Source organism: Planococcus citri, chromosome 5 (genome assembly GCF_950023065.1).
Source record: "Planococcus citri chromosome 5, ihPlaCitr1.1, whole genome shotgun sequence".
NCBI classification, from domain to species: domain Eukaryota; kingdom Metazoa; phylum Arthropoda; class Insecta; order Hemiptera; family Pseudococcidae; genus Planococcus; species Planococcus citri.
The window spans coordinates 52,083,671-52,107,468 of NC_088681.1; the positions used below are offsets into that span (position 1 = coordinate 52,083,671).

The following is a 23,798-nucleotide window of genomic DNA, read 5'->3' on the forward strand; positions in this document are numbered from 1 at the left end:
ATTGTCCTACTCGGAGCTGCACCCTAGACGCAGCTACGAGCGTGTGGAACGGCGTAGTTCTGTTTCTTTCGGCCGGAGAGATGGACTTCCGTGTTAAAGAAGTGCTCGGATGCACTGATATATTAATTCTCAGACCAACATGTGTTGTAATCTGTGAATCTTGGTTAATTTCGGATAATCTTGGTTAATTTGGTGTTAATTTCGGTTTAATCGTCCATCGGGACACACTTCGTGATAAAATATACCATTTGTGTAACATGTGTGTGTATTTTATCCACATTCTGTGGTTTATTCTTATAACGCCATCCTGCTGAGCTAGCCAGGTAAGTTATTCTCCTCGGAGTATTTCTTAGTTCTCCCCTTTGAAGTAGTGATTCATTATATTACGGTAACAGGCATAAAGTAAGAATATTCTCACAAGTTTTGTATTAAAATCTCGAGTACCTACCCTACCTTTTTTCCCTAGTGGTTTCCCAGTCCCAAACTGCTGGTGCCTATATAGATGTTCAATGTGACATAGGCACACCTTTTACAAATCTTGGCATGCAAATAAGCTCCAAGTTTCAACATAAATTTGTATTACAGGACTCAGAAAAGAAATTAAGATTGGTATCCGGCGTCCAAGGAATTCTGAATTTACCTATGCAAAAATCAGGCAAACTTAAACCAATATATTTACATCCTAAAAAGAAGAAAATCCCCGTTCCTGAAATTATTTACAAAATCATCAGATACAGATCATACGATTGTGACCAGGAAGAGTACCTATGCGTATTCGATATACTCATCGTCATTCACAATTACCCCGAATTCAATCCAGAGAAAAAACTATGTCAAGAAGACAAGTGTGCCGATTGGGGATGGAAAAGCATCCAGTATGCAGGAAACCCCAAGGAGAATGAGAAAACGCCTTCAATTTATTGTTGTGAACTTGAAGGAGAACTGAAGAAGAAATTGTCGCATTTTGGAAAGGTCAAAAACGATACAATTAAGTCAGGGGTTTTGAATTTGAAACGATTTCCATTTTATAACAAAAAAACTCTCGATTATGAATACTTTGACAAACAGGGTGACATTGAAAGAATAGCGCGTGAGTTATTGAATCCAAAAAAGCAGGATAGACAGAATTCCGTACCAACAGTTTCTGCACTTGATCAGCCAGACTGATCAGTTAATTTAATTGGTAGTTTGTAAACGTGTATGTACAAATAAACTAAGAATGTATAAGTTGTAATTTGCTGTTACAAAAAAAAAAAAAAAAAAAAACTTCAAAAATAATTGAGTAGATATTTTTTTGCCATTTTTTAAATTTTTTTTTCGATTTGGAACTAATTATGATCCAATAATTAGGCGGCACTATAGATTTTAAAATAATATTCTATCCAATTTGATCAAATTTTGCTTTGAAAAATGAAAAATAATCTTGCACCGTGAGATGTTTTTGTATGTACATCCTGGTTTTGTATTTCTACGATGTTTTGGGTTCAACTTGAAATCCACCACTAAGATACATAGGTAACTTATATTCAAAATGCCGTGCTATTGTACAAAGAAATAAATAAATCAAAGTACATAGGTATGTTTTGACTTCAACTTGAAATTCACAGCTAGAAGTATGGACCTTCACACGCTAATTTGAAAAAAATTGATAATCCCCTAATCCAAACGTTGACAGAGAAACTCGTTTTAAATGGAGTCGATCACCTGTGAAGATCTGCCTTTCGGAAAAAAAAATCGGTACATATCAAAATCAAACATGAACCAAAAAAAAAACAAAAAAAAATTATTCACCATATATATGTATTAATTTTAAGCTCAATCGTGATTTGACCCCATACCTTTTACATCATGATCCTTCGCACAGAGCACTACGCCACAAAGGTAGCTTCATAGCTTGACAGAATGCTCGTTTCAACGTAATACTGATCGCGTGTAGGTATGCATACAAACAAAATGTAGGTAGATACCTACCTACATAAATTGTAAACTGTGATATATGACGTTATTGATATACCTTAGAACTGCAGAAACGAGGTGGGAATGAATTCTTACACTTGTAAAAACATGGTTAGTGTCAATTCGTACACTTGCAATAACGACAAGGGAATCAAAATTCGACGATTTTCTATGCTTTGGGAATCGACTCAAAAACTCCCGATAACGCTACTCGTCAATTTGTATACAAATTATGTACTTAATGTTTTGAAAAAATTTACGTTCAAGAAACATAGTCATCAGATAAACATTTATGAACGATTGGAAATAATGAACCATATTCACGAGATACTACGTTCACATACATACTGGCATTATTCACTTCAATCGTGAAACGAGGAGGGAATAAATTTGTATGCTTGTAAAAACAATGAGAGAACCAATTCGTAAAGTTGCAAGAACGATAAGGGAATGAATTCGACATTTTTATATGATTTGGGAATCAAGTTACTCGTCATTTTGCATAAAATGTAGATACTTGATGTTTTGAAAAATTTCCGTTCAAGAAAACCAAAAAAATCGACAAACGAGTGGAAATAATGAACCATTTTCACGAGATCCTACGTTTACTGACATTGTATTCACTTCAATCGTCAATTTTCGCGGGTTATTGTGAGTATATCTACCTACCTACTAAATATCTGACGAACAACATAAAAACAGGTAGGTAATTCTTTATTATAAAGAGCGATACCGAACGATTTTTTTTTCAGCTTTCGTTTTCAACCCCGTAACTTTGCAACATTACGATCAGCAAAGTACAATTGAAGCTACTGTCAAGTCGGGTCCATTTGCTGCAGCTTGTCCAGCTACAGGTGAAAATCAGCTCGAATTCAACGATCACTATTCACTGGATCAAAAAGCTTTATTCGTGAAAGAATATTCCCAAACAGAATATCACGAACTGAGCACCAAGGACTGTGACAGAAATTACGAATTAGCCATTGTATACCATTCTACCAATGGACTAAAAACCATGGAATTCGGCTACGAGGTAAGAAAAATAGACTGATCTTGCCTGAAGAATTCATTTTAGGTACCTATACACCTACTACTAAATACATTTATCTGATATTGATAAAAATAGATTTACTTCGTAAAAGATCGGTTTCCCGATAAGTTCTCAACGTTTCCATATGGAAAATTTGGACCGGTAAGTTTTAGTTGAATTGTTGACGCATTTTAGAGTGGCTCTTGGTCTTCAATTTTGTCTCCAAATGGGAGGGTTAGAGGAAGAATTTTTCTTGAAAAAGTGGGATTTATTCAGAACCGCTGATGCAGAAATGAAAATTTTTTAGAAAAATTGAATTTCTTGATGCCTACGTCATTCAAGGTGGAGCGGCTTGGCTACCAGAATGATGCATTTTTAAGAGCCATTCTAATATATCACGTTGAAGTCACACTCGTATGAAAATTTTCCCATTAACATCAATCTACTTTTTATTAAAATCAATTTTTTAATCAGACTTTTGAAGCGAGATCTAAACTGATACGATTCCTAGGCAAGACCTTAAGACCGTATCTACTGAAAATTAGAAGTAACGAAGAGATAAGGTACAAGGATTTGTTTATGGAAATCGTCGAAAATGTATACCGAAAATTGGTAAGTAGACCTCCGTAATATTCTAAAAAGTAACAAGTGCAAAAAACTTGAAAATGACGGTTTTGAAGGATCTGATTTCAAATGTTCATCAGAACTAGCAATAAATACCAGACCACCAATACTTACCTACATAATCAACCATACAACACTCATAATTTTCCACTTTCTTTCCAAACCATAAATTAATGTCCTCGTTACCATATACCGCAGGGTTTTGTGTGGATACCAAAAATCATCACGTTGTACCACAAATCTTCGTGGAGCGTGGAAAAAGTGACATATCGCATGCATCATAAAACTGATCAAATGTTGGTAACTTGCGAAAATCACGATCTGGCTATGGAAATGCACGGAGAGGGTTTAATTAAATTTTACACACCTGTGAGTATAGTATGTTATCATTAAATTACCACGTAAACCAATTTTGTACCATACGTTTTCAATTATAAATCGTGTTGACGATTTGTCTGCTTTTAGGAAAACCAATACAAAATTTTCCAATCATTTCTAGTATCAGAATCGCCTACAAGTGCATGTAAATCGACATTAGAATGTGTGGAAAAATACAACCTCGTTTCGCCAGCCTACTATTTTCAAGCATCTCCTTTCGGGTCAGTTTCGTGCTCAAATTTAACCACAATTCCAGTTTGGTCAAATACTACGAGGTCATTACTCGAATATTTGGATAAATTCTTGGTGGCGATAACGGAAACCTGGGATTTTTACCCCTCTGGTTTCCAACAGAATGAAAAAATTATTCCGGTAACAAATCCACATCTAAGTACTTAACTACTTACAATCTTTCAATTAGACATAATGTACATTAGGGTGGTCCTTAACTAGGCCTACATGGCAAAAAAAATGTGCGATTTTTTCCACTCCCACCCCCTAAAGTGGTGACCTCTGGTGAGAAAATAATTCCCTATTTTTTATTTTTTCCATTTTCAAAAAATTTGAGCTGCGGTGGGCCCCTCAATTTTCAAAAGTTTGAAAAAAACCTAATCCAAAGAAAAATTTTAAAAAATTTTTAAAATTTTGAGTTCCATCATCTTTATAAGGTCCTTTTTGAGTAAAATAGACTGCCATGACGATTTTAACCCCCTCCCATTAAAACCAAGCTGACCCCCCCCCAGAATAGCTGAAATTCGTGTATTATGTGGGATGTCCTGAAATTAGTTTGTTTTCAGTCTTTCCTCCTCCCAACCCTTAAAGTGGTGTCCTTTGGTGAGAAAATAATTCCCTATATTTTTTATTTTTCACATTTTCAAAAAATTTGGGCTGGGGTGAGCCCCTCAATTTTCAAAAATTTGAAAAAAGCCTGATTCAAAGAAAAATGTTCAAAATTTCAAAATTGTGAGTTCCATCATCTCTAAAAGGTCCCTTTTCATTAAAATAAATTCTCATGACGATTTTAGCCCCCTCCCATGAAAACCAAGCTGACCGCTCGCCCCCCCAGAATAGCTAAAATTTGTATTTTAGGTACCTACCTAGCTACTTATGTGGGAAATCCTAAAATATGTCGTTTTTGGTCATTACTACCTAAATGTTGATGCGAATTGTTCACTTGCATACTAGCAATGAATTGAAACAACACACGAGTCTGCTCTTTCCCTTAAATGATTCAATGTATCAGTGGTCCATTTGATAACGAGCCCAAAATGGACCTTTTAGAGATGATGGAACTCAAAATTTTGTAATTTTGAACATTTTTCGTTGAATTAGATTTTTTTAGATTTTTGAGAGGCCCACCGCAGCCCAAATTTTTTGAAAATGTAAAAAATAAAATATAGGGAATTATTTTCTCACTAAGGGACACCAATTTGTGGGTTGGGAGGAGGAAAGACCGAAAACAACTAATTTCAGGACATCCCACATGATATACTTACAAATTTCAGCTATTCTGGGGGGGGGGTCAGCTTAATGGTTTTTATGGTAGGGGGATAAAATCGTCATGAGAGTCTATTTTATTCAAAAGGGACCTTTCTAGAAATGATGGAACTCAAAATTTTGAAATTTTGAAAATTTTTCGGTGAGTTAAGTTTTTTTTATATTTTTGAAAATTAAGGAACTCGCCGCAGCCCGAATTTTTCGAAAATGTAAAAAATAAAAAATAGGGAATTATTTTCTCACTTGAGGCCACGACTTTAGGGGATGGGAGCGCAAACAATCCCAACTTCAAAAATAAGGACCACCCTAATATACATCCCAATTTATGGTGTCCTACATTGAACATCTCCTATTCTTTGGATTTAGATACCGGCGGTTCTGCTTTATAACATCACAGATGAATTGTTCAAAATAATACCCAAGATAAACTACATTCATTTTTTCAATTTTTTCGAAAATTCAAGTTGCTCCAATTTTTGAGTTTTTGCAAAATAAACACATTGGGTATCATAACCATAACATTGAAAAATGGATTGAAAAAAAAAGCATAAATCATTGTCATAAGTTGATGTGAACCTTTTAAAAATTCCAATGAATAGCATTGAGTTTTGTATTAAAATCTCAAGTACCTACCCTACCTTTTTTCCCAACCTACTGGTGCCTTTTTTTTTGGGGCTGGTTTATTCGTAATATTATGAAACCAATACACTGTGCCACATAAATTTGTAATACAGGACTCAGAAAAGATACTAAGATTAGTATCCGGCGTCCAAGGAATTCTGAATTTACCTACGCAAAAATCAGGCAAACTTAAACCAATATATTTACATCCTAAAAAGAAGAAAATCCCCGTTCCTGAAATTATTTACAAACTCATCAGATACAGATCATACGATTGTGACCAGGAAGAATACCTATGCGTATTCGATATACTAATCGTCATTCACAATTACCCCGAATTCAATCCAGAGAAAAAACTATGTCAAGAAGACAAGTGTGCCGATTGGGGATGGGAAAGCATACAATATGCAGGAAAATCCAAAAAGAATGAGAAAACATCGTCAATTTATTGTTGTCAACTTGAAGGAGAACTGAAGAAAAAATTGTTGCATTTTGGAAAGCTCAAAAACGATACAATTAAGTCAGGGGTTTTGAATTTGAAACGATTTCCATTTTATAGCAGAAAAACTCTTAGTTATGATTACTTTGACAAGCAGGGAGACATTGAAAAAATTGCGCGTGAGTTATTGAATCCAAAAAAGCAGGATGGACAGAATTCACTACCAACTGTTTCTGCACTTGATCAGCCGGACTGATCAGTTGATTGGTAATTTGTCAATGTGTATATATGTACCATTAAACTAAGAATAATTATAAGTTTGTTGTAATGTGTAATGTGCTATTCAAAAAAAAAAAAAAAAATCGAAATAACTGACAAGGGAAGCCCTCCACATAATAATCTCTGATTTGAATGAAACTTGGACTGTTGGAAAGAGGACCTCAAAAAACACCCATCCCCCAATTTCCAGCTGCTCAAGTTGATTTTTCGATTTTTGGCGAATTTTTGAAGTTTTGTGCACACAGATAAAGCTGTTCAACTCAGAAAACTGGAAAAAATTCAAATATCCATCTCTCCCGTGTATTAACTTCCGGAGCTGAAATTTGGTCCAAAGGTAGTCTTCTAGATACCTGATCGACTCATACCACCATTGGCCGGATCCGGGCTTCCGGTCAAAAAACATGATTTTTTACTTTTTTTTCTCTTATTTTCGGTGAATTCGAAAAATGTCCGTTTCTCCCCACCACATGAACTTGAGCAGCTAAAATTTTGGCCAAGGGTTTATGCTTGATACTAATCGATTAATTTGAATTTTTGAGAAAAAAATCGAAGTACCCACACCAAATTATTTTTTTATTGTTTAAACAAATATGTTTGGGATTATAAAAAAGTATCCAACTTTTGTGTTAATTTAAGTATGTACTTACAAGATAAGTAATGAAACCAAAAACGCAAATTTCTTGCTTTTTTTTGCCTTCTTCGTCCTGTTTTCTTGCTACCAATCATGAAATTTCGTACTCCTCCTCATATTTACGCAAAGATAATTTTTGCAACCTTCCCCCACTCACCAAAAAGTTTTTTCTCAAAAATTTATGGATCGACGTCATGTTATTTGAGGATGGGAGGGGGGTGTAATGTGTATCATGTCTTTTTGCCGACAAAAATCAAAATTATGTAAAAAATGCCGAACATCAGTGACGTTTATAAAAAAATCGACATTTTAGATAAATTTTTAAAACCCCGTCTGAATGATTTATTATTTGATTGAAACGAAGGTAAAATTACTGCTTGAGCGAAGCGAGAGCAAAATTTGTCGAAAAAATTTGGTCGAAAAAACGAAAAAACGACCATTTTGTAAGTATGTTTTTATTTTACATTTTCACCGGAGAACAATGGCATCAAAAACTTTGAAAAGTTGACGGTTCTGTTCAGAAAAAATGAAAAATTCGCACTTTCCAAACAGCTTTGAGTATTACGAGTATTTTTGGAAATTTGTAATTCGAAAAGTGGAACAATATCAATTTTAATGAAAAGATTCGATTTTTCTGATCTCAACATACAAATATTTGGGGGTTTATGCGGATGCAAGTTTGTCTTGGAGGGTACATTGTGTGAATCTGAGAGACAAACTTTGCAAAATCGTTCATTTATTGAAATACCTCTCTGGTATGGTGTCTCAGGCTCATTTGCGGAGGTTCTACAGGGCTGTCTTCGAGGGGGCATTAAGGTATTGTGTCATAGTGTAGGGGGAGCAGCCAAATGCTGGATCTGGCCTTTACTGATGCTGCAAAAACGAGCCGTTAGGATAGTTGCTGGAGAACGCTGGGATACCCCATCCTTGCCAGTGTTCCAGTCACTCCGTTTGCTCAATATTCATCAGCTTTATAATATGTGTGCCTTATCAATTTTTTTCCATCGGTACAGAGACGCATTTGGTTTTCTGGTGGGAGAGACCAGCACCAGAAGGGCAGCATCAGGGGTTGCCTTGTTGCCAAATTGGCAAAGGTCAACTTCCCGGTCTCAATTTCGTTTCTATTCTGTCTACTTGTACACAAACCTGCCGTTGGAACTTAAGAACATGGGCTTGAGTGAATTTATACAAAAAATTGGTATGCATGTGACATCTAATATGAAGGAATGAGTTATTGAATGAATGAAAAGTTGAAAATTGGTAGTATCATGATGCTTTTCCATTTTATAATTGCGGTTGCCCTCTTTTTATACTGTTTTTATACTTTTTATTCATTTGTATCTGTATTTTATTTTTATTTTTGATTTTTCTTTTGTTTTCAAATTTTTGTTTTTCTCTTTCTTTGTTGGCGTGCGTAATGGTTTGATTTGTAAAGTCTCCTCGCTCACCTTTCGGTACAGAGGGGCTATTGCCTTCTAATTATGTGTAAATGTAACAGGATCTGAGAAATATATTCTATTCTATTCTATTATTCTAAAATTGGTGGGATACCTTCAATTTTTCAGGAATTTTTTGGATTCTTAGAAAATTTTCTTGCTTTCTTGCCACTCATGTGAATTTCTCGCCTTTTACTTGCTTTCTTGCTATTTTTTTGACAGTAGACACTGTGGTATTGAGGTACAAACTTGAATGCTAAATTTTAAATTTAGAGCAATTTCCAAATTTTCATCGTAATTCTGATTTTGGTTTCGCTTTTTACTTTTCTGATAATTCACAATTTTTTGAAAAAGTTACCAACTATTATTCATTTTTTTCATTTTTTCAAATTTGTTCATTTTTTTAATTTTTATGAAAATTTTTCGATATTTTCAAACTTTTGGGGGGGGGGACGGCGGCGTCCTCCTGTGCTCCCTCACAAAAAAGCTCTGATTATAAGTAAATGTCATACTGCATCAATCAACAAATTTTCAGTCGACACCACCCTCTCTCAAAAACCTAAAAATAGCTTCTGCTCTAGAATAGGGCCCAACATGATGTCTGTCCCGGGCCCTCATCGGCTGTAGACAAATTCGATGGGGTCAAGGTAAAGTTTTTGAATTTGAGACGATTTCCATTTTATAACAAAAGAACCCTCGATTATGATTACTTTAACAAGCAGGGAGACATTGAAAAAATTGCGCAAGAGTTATTGAATCCAAAAAAGCAGGATGTACAGAATCCTGTATCAACTGTTTCTGCTCTTGATCAACCAGACTGATCACTTAATTAGAAGTTTGTTAGTGTATCATTAAACTAAGAATTATTGTAAGTTGTGATCGGCCTAAATATAGGTACATAACATTATAATTAAAATGCAAATGCCGTGCTACTGTACAAACGAATGAATAAATAAAACTACATAGGTAGTTATGTTTTGGCTTCAACTTTGAAAAAAATTTACAATCCACTCATCCAAAAGTTAACAGAAAAAGTCGTTTTAAATGGAGTCACCTGTGAAGATCTTTCATTCGGAAAAAAATTGAGCATAGGTACACCAAAACCAAACATGAATCAAATATTTTTCTTAATTTTTTCAATTTGGGAACCAATATTGATCGAAAAATTGTTAACACTGCAGATTTCAAAATATTAGCCTATGAATATATAATTTGGTCAAATTTTGAATTTGAAAAATGTAATACCTACCCCCAGATTTTTTATTTCTTTATCGTTCTGACTTTGAATTGGGATCCCTCCACATGCTAATTTGAACTTTGAAAATTCAAAACTGAAAAATTGACTAGGTCTGCATTAAAAATCAAAAAATCGGAGATTTTCGAGCAAACTTTGAAGAACGTGAATCTCAAACATCAAGTTGTAAAAGTAGTCACAGGCTTAGCAGAAGCACAAAAAGCTTCGCCACTAAGACCACTTTCCATCCAAATGACGTAACTGTTTTACGTCCCCAGACCCGCAACTCATCATCGCTCCTTGATGAAATATTCAGCTGTGGTCGAGGTCACGATCAAGGCAGCTTGGCGGAATGCTCGTTTAAACGCAATACAGATCGCGCGTAATATGCATATACGCAAAATGTAAACAATGATGAGCCAGAACCTGCCTTCACGTTAAACTGTCAAAAACGAGATGGGAATAAATTCGCAGGCACACTTGTATAAACAAGGTAAGAATCAATCCGCACAGTTGTGATTGTGAAGAACGACTAGAGAATCAATTCGACGATTTTCTATGCCTTGGGAATCATCTCAACAGCTCCCGATGAAGCTACTCGTTATTTTGCATAAAAAGTACTCGACGTTTTGAAAAAAATTCCCGTTCAAGAAACATAGTCGACCGAAGAAAATCGAAAAACGAGTGGAAATAATGAACCATATTCAAGAAATACTACGTTTAATGACATTGTATTCACTTCAGTCGTCAATTTTCGCGGGTAATTGTGAGTATATTACCTATATATCTGACGACGAACCACATAAAACAGGTAGGAAATTATTTATAAATGGATATCGAACGATTTTTTTTTTCAGCATTCGTTTTCAATCCTAAAACTTTACAACATTACGATCAGGAAAGTACTGTTGAAGCTACTGTTAAGTCGGGTCCATTTGCTGCAGCTTGTCCGGCTGATAATAGTAAAGAGCGTGAATTCAACACTAACCGTTCACTGGGTGATAAAGCTTTATTTGTGACCGGCGATTCCGGAACAGATTATGAATATATGAGCAACAAGAATTGTGACGAAAATTACGAATTAACCGTTGTATACCACTCTTCTAAGGGAACAAAAACCATAGAATTTGGTTACGAGGTAACAAAAACAAACAAATCTTCCCTAAGAATTCGTGTCAAGAACTAAATACTTATACTATACTTATCTGATGATTGATAAAAATAGGTTTACTTCGTTAAAAAAACGGTATCAACACTATAACTTCTCAACATCGCCATTTCGTGAATTTGGATCGGTATGTGATGAATTTTTTACGCATATTTATGTAAGCAATAGGGTGGCTCTCATTTTCATGTCTACGTACTCGTAAAAAATCATTTTACGTTTTTTTTTCTTCATCCAACCTCTAAAAATCTCGAAAAATGTGTTGGGAAGTTTTGCAAGTGTTCTGAAGATCAGAAAAATTCATAACATTTGAACTACCTACCTACCTATGCTTACCGATCTTTTTGGATAATGGATGGTCCATTTTCATCTGAATAGCACTGATGTAGATGGGTAAATTTTTACCAGTTTTATTTTTATTTGAGAGGCGTTTCGCGATATGGGTCCTTGTGGTGATTCGATGTTTTTTTTTTTTTTTTTATTGGCGATTCCGACTTACTTTTTCACGAGAAATCGAATGGTGCAATCAGATTTCGCCTATCTCATCAACTTCTCGTTTTAAAAATTACTTGAACATGAATACTCAAAAACTCACATTTCTTGGAAGTTTTTGATTTAAAAAAAAAGAAAAAAAAGGTCGATGGAAAAATTATTTTATTGTTGTTACCTACGTAAAATTTCATGGCGAATCCGAATTTCTCGGTATTTTTTTGCGGGGTAGTCTGTAACGTTGTGTAAATTCGGCTGTTCACCAGAAGGTCCCTTTTCTAAATCACGGATATCAGGCGATGATGAACGAATTTCGTCAAAATTTCCCATCCAACCTATGCGCAAGACAACACTGCACCCGAAAATCAGAAAAAAAAAATCAAAAAAATCGAAGCAATTTGATGTTTTCTCTCTCCTGAAAAATCGAAATATCACCACAAGGGCCCTTATCGCAAAACCCCTCTAAATTTTCAATTTTTTGATTTTTTTTAAGGTGCGTAGCTTCTATGTATAATATTATAAGAAGATTGAAATTGCTGGACCAAAGATAAATTCTCGAATAAGGAATTACCTTATTGTGTATTGAAAAATTCAGACAGGGAGATTGAAATTGTTTCAAAACAATTTTTTACCCACCTACTTACCTTCTACTGTACTGTTTTATTTAATCCTCATATTAAGGTCAACGCTGCATTGGGGCAAATGGAGGATTTTTCTTGATTGGAAGAGGAGGGGGTATTCGTTTGAGAGGCCACAGAAGAGCTTTCGTTGAGAAAGGGGTATTAAGTGTTTAAAATAGCTCTGACATGGGAATAAAAAATTTGAAAAAATAACCTACCTACTTTAATTTATTCCAGTTTTGGTTTTTCGTAATTTTGAAGCTCTCCGAACAAAATTGGACCAACTCAGCTTGGGGAATCGAGGCGGTCCTTCTTAAAACGGAGCTCATATAACCTTGTTACTCGATAGAATGCTGACGTAAAAATGGAAAATCTTTCGAAAAATTGAATTTTTTTATGATTATTCAGGGCGGAGAGGCTCAACTACCGGCATGATATTTTTTTCGCACAAAGAGACGAAAATAAAAAATAAGTCATTCAGTTATACTCCCATAAAATCCCAACAGCCACAAGGGCTCGGGTATCCAGGAGCGCAAAAAACGAAAATTTAAAATTCCAAAGTACTCGTAAGAGCCACCCTAACGCATTATGTTGAAGTCATACGAAAATTTTACCATTGATATTGATACTTTTGATGGAAATCCAATTTGCGATTCAGATTTATGAAGCGAAATATAAAGTGGCACGATTCCTAGGCAAGCTCTTTACACCGAGTCATCCCAAAATTAGAAGTAGTGAAGAGATAAGGTACGTGAGTTTCTTGGAGGAAGTCGTCGAAAATGTATACCGAAAAATGGTAAGTGGACCTCGATAGTAGTATTCAGGCCGAAAAAAGTATAGTTATACATATTTCATACCAAATCAAACTCAAAATGAATGCACGTGCTCACTTTTGTCCCCGAATCTACTTTCCCGAAAGACATTTTCCCCAATTACTTACGCCCAAAAACTGAAAAAAAAAATTACCTACATTACAAAATTATTTATTTATCAGTATTATAGGTTAATGTTGTGTACCGAAGTTCTTCTATGTAGTCGATTCAAAGACCTTTGAAGATGCTTAAAAAAACGTGGACCAACTCTTTTTGAAAACTCTTACCGATTGGGGGAGGCTTTGGGGGCCATGGGTGATGTCAATGTGAAAAACTAATGCCATATTCGTGTTCAGCGTCACCAAAAACATACGATTTCAATTGTGTCGCACGAACAAAACACTTTTTGAAGTTTTACCTGGTTTGGGGAGGTGCTATGGGCCGTGGATAGGATCCAATCGAAAATCTGACGTCATATTCGTGTTCAGCGTCACCGAATTGATCAAAGTATCATAGTTTTGGAGGTATGTGCTGCTGATGTTGAGTACATACCTCGAGACAATGTGAAAATAATTAAGGCCTCCCACCCTTCTCTTGAGGAGGCTGGCACCTAACTGATTGCGGGCTTCCTTACTACTTGGGTGGGTAGACATTGTAAAAAAAAATTGAGCAAAATCGAAGGACATGACTCTAAAACGTTGGTCGAATTGAGGTGGAATGTCCCAGCACAAATAATTGTTAAAAATTTGATAAGAAATTTTTCGAAAAATCAGACGGAGCTTATATAAATTCGGGTAAAAAAATTCGGGATTTTGTAATTTGGGGAAGTGGATTTGGGAAAATTCCCGGTAATTTCAAATATTCATTTAATACATATTATTCAACCATACAATACTCTCATCGATTTCTGCTCCATTGCTAAGACAAAAATTAATATCCCTACTACCAAATACCGCAGAGTTTTGTGTGGATACCCAAAATCATCACGAAGTACGACACATCTTCGTGGAGCGTGGAAAAAGTGTCATATCGCATGCATCAAAAAACTGATCAAATGTTGGTAACTTGCAAAAATCACAATTTGGGCAAGGAAATGTACAGTAAGAGTTTAAATACATTTTACACGCCTGTAAGTATAGCACGTTAACATTAAATTACTGAAACTAATTTCGCATCATACGTTTTCAAATTTAAATCACGTTGACGATTTGTTTGCTTTTAGGAAAATCAAAAAATTATTTTCCAAACATTTCAAATATCGTCATCTCTTCTAAGTGCATGTAAACCGACATTGGAATGTGTGGAAAAATACAACCTCATCTCGCCAGCTTACTATTTCCAAGCATCTCCTGAGGGGGAAGTTTCCTGCTCAAATTTAACCACAATTCCAGTTTGGTCGAATACCACGATGTCTTTACTGCAATATTTAGATAAATTCTTGGTGGCGATAACGGAAATCTGGGATTTTTACGATTCTCGTTCCCAACTGGATGAGAATTTTATTCGGGTAACAAATCCAGCTCTAGTATAATCCTTCAATTTTTAAACATACCTATATAAATCACATTCACAGGGTGTTCTGCATTGAACATATACATATTACCACAATAAGCTTTAGGTATAATATAACTTGATATTACAGGATCCAGAAAAGAGATTAAGAGTGATATCCGGCGTCCAAGGCATTTTAAATTTACCTATGAAAAAATCGAAAAAACTTAAACCAATATATTTACACCATAAAAAGAAAATCCCCGTTCCTGAAATTATTTACAAAATCATCAGATACATATCATACCAATGTGAACCGCAAGAAAAACTATGCCTATTCGACATACTCATAGTCATTCACAATTACCCCGAATTCAATCCAGAAAAAAAACTATGTCAAGAAGACAAGTGTGCCGATTGGGGATGGGAAAGCATACAGTATGCAGGAAAATCCAAAAAGAATGGGAAAATACCTTCAATTTATTGCTGTCTACTTGATGGAGAACTGAAGAAAAAATTGATGTTTTTTGGAAAGGTTGAATACATTACGATGAAGTCAGGGGATCTGAATTTGAAACGATTTCCATTTTATAACAAAAAAACTCTCGATTACGATAACGTTGACAAGCACAAAGACATTGAAAATATAGCGCGCAAGTTATTGAATCCAAAAAAGGAAGATGGACAGAATTCAGTACCAACTGTTTCTGCACTTGATCAGCCAGACTGATCAGTTAATTAGAAGTTTGTCAACGTACCTATCACTAAACTAAGAATGATTGTAAGTTGTAATCGTCCTATGTAATCAAAATGCTGTGCTATTGTACAAAAGTATCAATAAATCAAAGTAGATACCCACAGACTATCATTTGCTCAAAATCTATTTTTAAAAACACATCAAAAATAATTGGGTGGGTAATTTTTCGGGCATTTTTCTTAAGCTTTTCGAATTGGAACCAGGAACTTTACGTGCTAATTTGAAGGATCCAACATGCAATCCAATATTGAGAAACGTGACTGCAGTGTAACTTTTATAAACGAGGAAGATACTTCAGCGGACACACAGGTACACAAAACTTTAAAATTACTCATCTTGGGTATCATCTTCCCCGCGTGAGAAATAATTTTCAAGAGCATTCGCCCTCACTTGGACCTGTCCAATTTTCTCTTTCAAAATCAACCTCCTTGTAAAAAAAAAACATCATTCTAATTATAAAATTTCAAAATCCAAAAAATAAACTCTTTATCCTCTCATTTAAAAAAACAAAAAAAAAACATTATTTTTACGTCTCTCGAAATACATACTTTTCAGAAGTTTTCGCTGGAGCCTATTCTTTTCTTTTTTAAAATCAACTTCCTTCTAAAAAACATCATTCAAATTTAAAAATTTTAAAAACCAAAAAATAAACCACCCACACCAAAAAACCCTTCGTTTTTAGGTATCTCAGAATAAAAATTTTCAAAAGCTCTCGCTCAGGTGAATTTGTTTCTCATTTTAAAATAAACAAACATCACATTTGAGGATTCCAAAAGTCAAAAAAAAAAATCATAAGTTATTATACTTGAGTAAATGTTATACTGCATTAATCAACAAATTTTCAGTCGACACCACCCCCTCTCAAAAAGTTAAAAATAGCTTCTGCTTTAGAATAGGGCCTAACATGATATCTGTCCCGGGCCCTCATCGGCTCTGGACGGCCTTTTTTTTCCTTTTTTCTTTTAGGGAAGCATTGTTTGATGTTGAAAAATTATGGCTACTTCTATACAGTGAAACTTTTTTATTTTATGATCTGCTGATAGGACCAGTCATTCGGAAACAAAAAATTCAGCACATACCACAATCAAACTTGAAACAAAAAAAAATTGATTCACCATGAAATAATTTTAGGCTCAGACGTGATTCAGCCCCATACCTTCCACACATGATCCGTCGAACAGAGCACTACGTCATGAAGGCAGCTTTACAGAAAGCTCGTTTAATCGCAATACCGATCGCGTGTGGCTATGCATACAAACAAAATGTAAACAATGATACAACATCGTTATTGATAATTATAAGGCTATAGAAACGAGGTGGAAATCAATTCGTGCACTTGTAAAAACAAGGTTTGAATCACTCCGTGCACTTGTAAAAACGACAAGGAGTCAATTCGACGATTATCTATGCATTGGGAATCGACAGGTAAACTCGCGATAGGGCTACACGTCAATTTGCATAAAAAGTACTCGATGTTTTGAAAAAATTTTAGTTCAAGAAACATAGTCAACAGAAGAAAATCGACAAACGAGTGGAAACAATGAACCACATTCGCGAAATACTACTTTTACTGACATTGTATTCACTTCAATCGTCAATTTTCGCGGGTTATTGTGAGTAACTATACCTAGACTACACATTTGACGAAACACATAAAAACAGGTCGTTAATTCTTTATAAAGGAATACTGAACGATTCTTTTTTCAGCTTTTGTTTTCAACCCTGTAACTTTGCAACATTACGATCAGGAAAGCACAGATAAAGCTTCTGTTAAGTTGGGGCCATTTTCTGCAGCTTGTCCGGCTGTAGGTGAAAAAGAGCTCGAATTCAACGATTATTCACTGTATCGAAAAGCTTTATTCGTGAAAGACTATTCCCAAACAAATTATCACAAACTGAGCACCACGGCTTGTAACGAAAATTACGAATTAGCCGTTGCATACCATTCTGAAGATGATGTAAAAACCTTGGAATTCGGCTACGAGGTAAGAGAACAAAATGATCTTGCCTAAGAACTCGAGTTAGCTAGGTAGGTACTAAATACGTATTTATATCTGATATTGATTGAAAATAGATTTACTTCGTTAAAGATCAATTTCATCAAAATTTCTCAACATCTTCATATCGTGAATTTGGACCAGCAGTAAGTGATGAATTGGTGACGCATTTTAGGGTGGCTCTTGTGCTTCAAATTTGGCTACAAATGAGAGGGTCAACATTGTTTTGTGAGATGAAGGATTTTTCTTGAAAAAGTACGTACCAACATAGAAGTTATTCAGAAATGATTTATCATGGTATTCAAAAAATGTTTAGATGCTTCAGTTTTTCTTTTCACTTTGGTAGCTTTATTCAAGAGAAACAACATAGTTTGGGGAACCAAAAATAGACTTTCTTTGAGAAAATGATTAGTATGTATTTAAACAAGTTCTGACATGGGAACGAGAAATTAAAAATAATAATAATAATAATAATAATAACCCATTCCAATTTATTTCATTTTCTGTTTTTCGCAACTCATAGTGCTCCAAATAGGTTGACAAACACAGAGGGGGGGAGTGTGTTATTTTTTAAAAGGAACTGATGTAGGTAACCTTGAGAAGAATTCTGATACAGAAATGGAAAATCTTTCGAAAAGTTGTATTTTTTTAGCAACTATTCAAGGCAGAGCGTCTTGTCTACCGGCATGATATTTTTTTGAACAAAAAAGAAACCAAACAATTTGCCATTATGATCCAACAGCCACGAAGCAACGCGGGTATCCGGGATCACAAAATAACGAAAATTTAAAATTCCAAAACAGGAGCCACCCTGATACATTATCTAGAAGTCATACCCGTATGAAAATTTTCACATTAATATCAATCTACGTAGTACTTTTTATTGAAATCAATTTTTAAATCAGATTTATGTTGCGAGATCCAAACTGATACGATTCCTAGGCAAGATCATAAGACCATCTCTTCTGGAAATTAGAAGTAGTGAAGAGAGAACGGTTGTGGGTCTGTTTAATGATTACGTCGAAAAAGTACTAATATACCGAAAACTGGTGAGTAGACCGCAATAATATTCTGCCCGAAATAAGTACCAACCTACATGTTTTATACCAACTCAAACTGAAAATGAAAACGCTTGCTAACATAAAATAAGTTATAGTTTTATTTCCAAACCATGAATTAATGCCCTCGTGCCAAACACCGCAGGGTTTTGTGTGGATACCAAAAATCGTCACCTTGTATCACAACTCTTCGTGGAGTGTGGAAAAAGTGTCATATCGCATGCATCATAAAACTGATCAAATGTTGGTAACTTGCGAAAATCACAATTTGGCTTTAGGAATGTACAAAGAAGATTTAAATACATTCTACACACGGGTGAGTAACAGCCCCCATAAAATTACTGAAACCAATTTCGCATCATACGTTTTCAATTTTAAATCTCGTTGACGAGTTGTCTGCCTTTAGGAAAATCAAGACAAAATTTTCCAATCATTTCAAGTATCAGATTCTTCTTTGAGTGCATGTAAATCGACATTAGAATGTGTGGAAAAATACAACCTCGTTTCGCCAGCCTACTATTTCCAAGCATCTCCTTTGGGGCCAGTTTCCTGCTCAAATTTAACCACAATTCCAGTTTGGTCAAATACTACAAAGGCGTTACTCTCATATTTAGATAAATTCTTGGTGGCGATAACGGAAATCTGGGATTTTTACGATTCTCGTTCCAAACAGGAGAAGAATTTTATTAGGGTAACAAATTCACATCTATATAAAATCCCTCAAATGCAGACACAATATAACTAGGTATATCACAGTTTCCAGGTGTCCTGCATCGAACATCTCCTATGCTTTGGGTACCGATAATTCTGCTTTATAACATCATAGATGAATTGTTCAAAACTTTTTACCCAAATCAAACTACATATCGAAGTACATTCATTGCTGGCCCAATAATCGCTGTTCTATTTCAAAAATTTAAAAAACATCCGAATTCGATACCTATTTTTAAATTTTTTTGAAGCTGCTCCAATTTTGAGTTTATGCAAAATTAATACATCACATTATGTTGAAAAATAGATTTAAAAAATAAGCATAAATGGTCATAAGCTGACCTGCACCTTCTACGTAAAAACTGCAATAAATAGTTCAGTCATTTTACCAAAATTTTTAGTCAAACCTCAAAAAAATTGGGGGAAAGCTGAATTTCACATTATTTGTTCAGATTAGTCTCTAAAACAAACCATCACAAGTTGCACTCCGTAACTTGCCGGCTACCCCCGCAAGAGGTCATTAACCTTTGCCGATACAGGTTTTTTCGGCTGTGTCGCCAAAATGAAGGATCCGAGAGGAAAAAATGTTCGATCAAAAATTATTCTACGCTAAATTTCCTATCAGCATGACCAGTTCAGCATTTCCCAAAATGGCGATTTCACCCTTACTGAGGAGGGAGTAAAGTTGTCAATTTTATGAGAATTGTTTTAAAAAATGAAAATCGACAATTTAAAACGTGAACTCGATTCACGGTAGACTCGAAAATATTATGATTAAAGTTGCACACCGCAACTTGTCTGCTACCCCCTCAAGAGGTCATTAACCTTACAATTTCCACAAAATTTCATCAAATGGAGTTTGAAAGCCGAAAGTTAATTCGGATAGATTTTGTGGCATTTTCTGAAAAACAGAAGTTTCTAAAAATCTGCTAGAGACTCCAAAACGGATTGAAACTGCCTATGATGTAGGTACCTCAGAATAATGTCAAAAATGAGGTGTCTCTGTTTTTAGTGAAATTTTATGGAAATTTCGAGCATTGAAAAATCTGCTGGAGGCTTCGGTAATTTCCAAAAAGGTGTTGGAGACTCCAAATCGACTTGAAATCTACTTGGAGTCGACTCCCTAGCGTATTGCAATAATTTACAGAATACATTTTAGCTATCCAACTGCTTTTGATGAAATTTTGTGTAAATTTCATGTTTCAAAAATGTTTAAATTGGATCGCAGCATGAATTTTAGCTTTCCAACTTTATTTGATTAAATGTTGTGGGAATTTCAAGTTTTGAAAATGTGCTGGAGGCTCCAGAACTACTCAAAACGGGTTGAAATAGTTATCAATCGATTTGGCAGGTCAAAAATAGGGTATGTCTCAAATTTCAGCTTTTTATCTCAATTTGGTAAAATTTTGATTTTTTTTCCTCATTTTTGGCCTAAATTTGATTTTCAAAAATTCACCAAAAATCGAAAAATATATTTCAACTGAACTATGTTATATCGGCACCCCTTGTATAAATATTAGCATGAAAATAAGCTTTTAGGTATAACATAACTTGGTATTACAGGACCCAGAAAAAAAATTAAGAGTGATATCCGGCGTTCAAGGCATTCTGAATTTACCTATGCAAAAATCAGGCAAACCTTCACCAATATATTTACACCCTAAAAATAAGAAAATCCCCGTCCCTGAAATTATTTACAAAGTCATCAGATACAGATCACACAATTGTGATGTGCAGGAATACCTATGCGTATTTGATATACTCATCGTCATTCACAATTACCCCGAATTCAAGCCAGAAGAAAAACTATGCCAAGAAGACAAGTGTGCCGATTGGGGATGGGAAAGCATACAGTATGCAAGAAATTCCAAAATTGATGAGAATAAAATACCTTCAATTTATTGCTGTCAACTTGAAGGAGAACTAAAAAAAAAATTGACGCATTTTGGAACGGTGAAACACGATACGATTAAGTCAGGAGTTTTGGATTTGAAGCAATTTCCATTTTATAACAAACAAACTCTTGATTATGATTACGTTGACAAGCACAAAGATATCGAAAAAGTGGCGCACGAGTTATTGAAACCAAAAAAGCAAGATGATTTGAATTCGGTACCAACTGCAGATTCACTTGATCAGCCAAACGGACCAGTTAATGGGAAGTTTGTAAATGTATCATTAGATTAAGAATGCTTTGTAAATATAAGATCAATTGCTGTTAAATCGAATTTTGTATCAAACATTAAAACGATTTATACAAAAATGTAGGTACAAAAGTGTTAATAATTCATAAATGAAGATGATGTGAGAATACTTAATCATAATGTAATTGGTCCACTTTATTATGTAGATGATCACTTTCTGAGAGATTTTTGGTATTAAGTGTACTAGGTAAAAAATGACTTACTCATTTTTGTCATTTTTAAGAACAGATTACAACATAATTCATCACCGTTGCGGTGTAAATCCAAACATGCACTCACCTGAAATAAAGAAAAAAAAATACAATGTTGGATTAGTTGATATCAATCGAATATTTTGAGAATAGCTTAAGAAATTTATCTCCATTCACTTCCGCAGTCTCATATGCAATAAGTAGGTACATATTATGTAAGTAAGTCATATTTGATTTTCTCCAATGGATCCAAAATTGGTGTATTCTTTGGTTTTAGGGTCAAACATGAAGATTTCTGCAAAATTTCGAGGATAATTAGGGGGTGGGAGAATAAAAGCTTTGGAAATACAAAAGGAGCTTTTACATATTTTCCTCTACCTAATTCTCGCGCAAAAAATATTGAAAAATGCCCAGTTTTCAACGATTTTAAAATTTTATTGAACTGAACGTTCTTCAATATTTTCTCACATTTTATGTAACATATTATGCAAGTTATGGAAAGAGGACAAGTAGAAATTGAGATAACTATCTCATAAATACGAAAATTACTGAAGTGCCTATTGTAGTGGGTGTAGGTCCCTTCTGTTGATCTAGTTTTGTTTTGCTCAACAAATTTTCCCTCAGTTGAGACACCTCTCTGGTAAAATATTGAAAAATTATCCTAAGAAAACCAAAATTATTTTTCAATCTATAATGATTACACAAATGTCCTGCAAATGCGAAAAAAAATATAATCAATTCTTACAAAAAAAATCAACTTGAAATTGCATTTTCCCCCTTTTATACTCATTTTCAAAAAAACAATTTACTAAAAGAAACAAGCGTAAAAAAAGCAAACATCAATTAACCCCCGCTCCTTCGCCAAGTTCTACTCCAATCACACTATTAACCCTCTCGACTTCACCCTATTAAGATCACAGAAACGAATTCAGAAAAAGAAAGAGTAACAAAAACAACTCCGAGAATAAAAAAAAACGCAGCCTCGTTGGCAAATTATTTAAATTCGTGGAACGAGAACGGACGAGCAGGCTGACAAGAGGTAGAGAAGGAGCCAGGAGACGAAGAGAATGAAAAGGACTACATTGGTACAAATGAATACACAAGCAAGTAGAGGAATAAAAAAAAACACAACACGGAAATCCCTGAAAAATAAAAGAATAGAAATGAAACAAGACTGTGCAAAATGGATTTTAATTTCCGTCTCCATTCTTGCTTTCAATTGAAAAGCAATTCATTGTGGAAACAGCCGAAGACGATGACGACAACGACAACGAGTCAACAAACTGGAAAAAGGGTAAACGTGCAGGTAGGATTTTTCTCTCTCGTTCCTGTGTATTTTTTCAATGCCTGTCTGCGATTTTCTATTCCTAAGTCGGTTTTTTTCTCTAATAAAGTGTATAAAAACAGATTCTATGGTTTGAATGTTTCCGAGATTCGGAAAGATGAACAGATAAGAGGAGTAGAGGTTGTATTCTTTTTGAATTGAGATATCAATGCTCAGTTTCAGCTATCTCAGTTTGTTGGTTTTATACTCGCTCTTTGACTTCGACCTTGTGAATTTATTCTTCAAAATTTCTTTGTTGAACGCAGAATTGAGGCTTTTTGAAATGCTCATTTCAACATTTTTTAGAGCCTCGTTCAGAACACTGATTAGATTTTCTCGAGAAAACAAAATTCAACAATCGAAGGAAAATTTGATTGGTTAATGGTTCAGGCATTTTCTATAAAAATGTCATTCAACCGATTGTCAAACTCATCGAAAAATCTACAAATCCTCGATTTGAAATTAATTGCGAACAAAATGAGCACTACCTGCCTATAAATTAAATTGTAAAGTCGGAATCCCTCGTCGCTTAATCCGTGATTGTTTCTAATCGAAAATTACAATCCTAAGGAACAAAAATACTCGTAAAGGCGAGAAAATACGATAAAAAGAAAATATTCTCAATTCGAAAGAAGGAACTGCGTCGAAGTTGAAGAAGAATATGGCTACTCCCCGACACCTTCTTCTCGTCGGACGTGATGAGGCAGCCGTCGTCGACGACGATGATAATTTAAAACAGAAATATAATGGAATATTTAATAATAAAATGTATAATTAGAGAAAACATTCGTCTACAAATGGGCTACACGCAGACCGTTCTCGTTATTCAACGGTGCTGCGGCGACGTATGCGAC

The 23,798-nt window shown here is 34.8% G+C and overlaps 1 protein-coding gene and 1 long non-coding RNA gene across 4 annotated transcripts in view; one reads left to right on the plus strand and one right to left on the minus strand.

Moving 5' to 3' along the window:
• The window catches only part of LOC135846965 (cell adhesion molecule DSCAM-like), a 640,919-nt gene that overhangs the window by 338,573 nt on the left and 278,548 nt on the right, over nucleotides 1-23,798 (minus strand). The window lies entirely within an intron of this gene.
• Nucleotides 10,989-13,178, plus strand: LOC135846234 (uncharacterized). Its single transcript, XR_010558926.1, has 3 exons — nucleotides 10,989-11,263; nucleotides 11,351-11,420; nucleotides 13,058-13,178. It is a non-coding gene; the product is annotated as an uncharacterized LOC135846234 (long non-coding RNA).